General features: G+C 43.8%; 1 pseudogene; it reads left to right on the top strand.

Annotated features, from left to right (window-relative positions):
- The first annotated feature begins 1,515 nt into the window (after positions 1-1,515).
- Positions 1,516-2,394, top strand: LOC102864120 (annotated as a pseudogene).
- The last annotated feature ends 1,393 nt before the right edge of the window (positions 2,395-3,787 follow it).

The following is a 3,787-nucleotide window of genomic DNA, read 5'->3' as shown; positions in this document are numbered from 1 at the left end:
TAATGATAATACCTAATCACATATCCCTTTTAAACAGTTCTCTCCCTCATCTGTTTCAATGCTATACATCATTCCTCCCCTCCTTCTCTGTCTTCCCTCCACCCCGATTGTCAGCCCCATTTAACACCAGTAGTACTATGCAGTATTTGTCCCCTTGTGACTGAGGTATTTCACTCAGCATAATGTCCCCCAGGTCCACCCGTTTTGTATAGCATGGTCTTTGGGTTAGCAGCCCAGTGCCCTACAGACTGACAGCAGAGGGGCGTGGAGGAGTGGCTGGTGGTTTGGGAGCTCCATACTCCTTTACTCAGCCTCTGTTCCCTAAATGAGCAAATCTCTCTTGGAAGCACTTCTGTTTCCAAAGCACCTTATTTGGTATTCATGAATTCCTGGGCCCGATGTGTACGAGATGAAGCTTCATCATCTTTGCCTCCAAGGAGCACTCTGGCTCGACCCTCTCCCAGACATAACTGTTCTTTTGCTAGTCCGTGAGATGTTCACTGCTCTTCTCCAACACCACAGCTCAAAGGCATTCATTCTTCTTCTGTCATCCTACTCGTTTCCTAGTTCTCAGATGCATAGTAAGTGACTGAAAAGACTATGAGCTGAATCATGGGCTCCTTAGTCCTCAAACTAATGTCAATGTTCCTCAATAATTTGGAGAGGTCGCTGACTGCAGACAGTCTTTATTTCTGGCTCTTCAAAGGTATCTTCAAAGTTGTACTAGAACTCCAGAAACAAGAACAATAGCAGCAAACATTTTGCTTTATAACATGATGACTCTTAAAGGGTACTCAATTATCTATGCTTACTAGAAAGTAAAATTACTTGTTAGTTAAATTTGTGTCTTCTAGGCTGCAACACTTCCATGTTACATCTTCAAGGATATGAACATGCACGGCTAAGCACAACTGATAACAGTGCATCTAAATTCCAAAATCAATCTCCATAATAGTCTATGTGTTTCCTATTGCCAAAGGGACCCTTTAGAGTAGTGAGAGAAGATCTTCACCCTGAAACCTACAGCGTCCCTTTCCAGCAGGAAGTAGCTAAGAGAATACGCTGCCCCCTTTTCCTTATGAATCAGGGTGAAGCCTCTCTCAAATAGGAGTGATAGGGAATGGCAAAGGACACACTGACAAAGGATATTAATCAGAACTGGCTTTGACAAACACTGTGGCAATAGGACCATTAAAACAGACTTTCAAGGCGGAGTGGGGGGGGAAGAAGAACGAACTGGGGAGGAGGGTTAGAGGAAATAGTGCAACAATGAATGAATGAAAACCCCAAATCTCTGTAAATGTTCATTAAAAGGAATAAAATTTAATAAAAAAAGTAAAATTACTACCTTTGACATTGGATAGTTTACAAAAATGGCATCCAGAGAAAAGTTGTTTATGACTCTTTATACATCTTTTAAGACTGTCCATTAGCTCCCGCAACGTCAGCAGCGGCTCGTGCCCCAGCGCGCGCCTGGACGCCTCGGAGCCCCACCGTTGGGTCCCGCCCAGGGTCCGCGGCCCAGCGTGAGGCAAGATGATGAGGCGCAGCCTGGAGAACCGGCACGCTCAAGCCAGGTAACTGCAAGATGCTGTCAAGAATGTGGAGAAGCATTTTGGAGAGCTGTGCCAAGTCTTTGCTGCGTATGTGCGCAAAACTGCCAGACTGCGAGACAAAGCGGACCTGCTGGTGAATGAAATCAACGTGTACGCCTCGACAGAGACCCCCCAATTAAGACAGGGCTTGAAAAACTTTGCTGATGAGTTTGCCAAACTTCAGGATTATCGACAAGCAGAGGTTGAAAGACTTGAAGCCAAAGTAGTTGAACCTTTGAAAGCTTACGGAACCATTGTAAAAATGAAACGGGACGACCTCAAAGCCACATTAACAGCAAGGAATTGAGAAGCTAAGCAGTTAACCCAGTTAGAACGGACACGTCAGCGAAACCTAACTGACCGACATGTTATTTCACAGGTTAAAACAGAATTACAGAGAGCTACAATGGATGCTACCCGAACAACACGTCACCTGGAGGAAACAATTGACAACTTTGAAAAACAGAAAATAAAAGACATAAAGAATATATTTTCAGAATTTATCTCTACTGAAACGTTATTTCACGGCAAAGCTTTAGAGGTCTACACTGCTGCCTTCCAAAATATACAAAAGATTGACGAGGAAGATTTAGAGGTTTTCCGAAACACTGTGTATCCACCAGATTATTCATCTCGTTTAGATATTATAAGAGCAAATTCAAAGTCACCTCTTCAGAAATCTCTGTCAGCCAAGTGTGTACCTGGAACCGGAAAGGTATCCTCCACCTACCGACTGAAAAAGGATCAACAAGTGGATGAGAAGGATGAGGATGAATTAGACATGACAGATGAAAATTAATTTCCAAAGCTCAAACGGTGTCACTGAAGTTCTAGCAGTTCCCCAGCGGTTCTGTGGATGTCCCCTGCTTCAACAAAGAACAGACTTGGCAACTCCCCTCCAGCCGTGGAATACCCTCCAAAACTCATCTTTATGCATAACCCCAGGACCATCTTCTTAGCGATCTCCAATTTTGAGGACCAACTAAGTTGGGGTTTTTTTTCATTGTTAGCCCCAAATCCTTGACCAACTGTGAGCTCTCAGATCTGTCACAATTATCTTGCTGAAGTGGAACCATCTGGTCAGCCTTCACAGGGTGGGTTCCTACACCTACCTCTCTCTGGGTTTTTATTCTGACCACAAGAATTTGGCCTTGGAAGGCATGAAACCCTTCTTTCATGAGTAGGCGGAGAAGCGCCCAGGTGCCAAGCAGCAGCCATGTTTTCTTCCAGGATACACTAAAGCCACCCCAGGATGATGATGATGATGATTGCCTTGAGTGAGGGGAAAACACTAGACGTCAGCAGCCCTGGCCTTGGAAAAGAACCTGAACCAGGCCATTCTGGATCTGCACAACATGGTTCTACCCACAGACTCCCATCTCTCTGACTTCGTGGAGAACAACTACTTCCTGGATGAGGATATAAAACTGCTTTAGAGGATGGGTGACCATCTAACCAACATTTGAAGACTGGGCTGCCCCAGGCCAGGCTGGACCAGTATCTCTCCAGAGGACTCACCCTCCAGCATCACCAGGGGCCTGCAGGGGACACCTCTGCATCCCCTTGCCATCAGCTGCAAGCTTCTCCTTCCTACCCCTAGCACAAGCTTTGAACCAAATGTTAATAAGCTTTTTGCAACAGCTAAAAGAAGTCCATAATTCTGAAAGAAAATGTGTGCTCTGCCCATCTCAAATATGTTTGTAAGAGAAATGACTACTGCCTTGACAAATTACCCTAAAAAACGACTAAAAAAAGGTGTAACAATTAGCATTATGGGTATAATACTTTACTCAGAAATATAGATCATTCTAGTGAAAAAAGAAAAGACTGTCCATTAGAAAATAAACTAATGTAATATGCACACCCATGTTTATCATGGCTTTGTTCACAATAGCAAGGACTTGGAAACAACCTAAGTGCCCATCAAATGAATGGACAGAGAAGCTGTGGTATATTCACACAATGGAATATATGCTGCATTGAAAAACAAAGAACTCATGCAATATTATTCAAAATGGGTGACCCTGGAGGACATTATGCTGAGTGAAATATCTCAGTCACAAAGGAACAAATACTGCGTAGTGCCACTGTTGTAAAACAGGACTGACATCGGGGTTGGGGGGAGACTGAGAAATATGGGATAAATAATGTATACTGCATTGAAACAGATGAGGGAGAAAATTGTTTAAAAG

This window comes from Elephantulus edwardii, unplaced genomic scaffold (genome assembly GCF_000299155.1).
Source record: "Elephantulus edwardii isolate Elephantulus edwardi_28Jun2011 unplaced genomic scaffold, EleEdw1.0 scaffold00191, whole genome shotgun sequence".
Lineage (NCBI taxonomy): Eukaryota > Metazoa > Chordata > Mammalia > Macroscelidea > Macroscelididae > Elephantulus > Elephantulus edwardii.
This window is presented reverse-complemented; position numbering and strand designations above follow the sequence as displayed.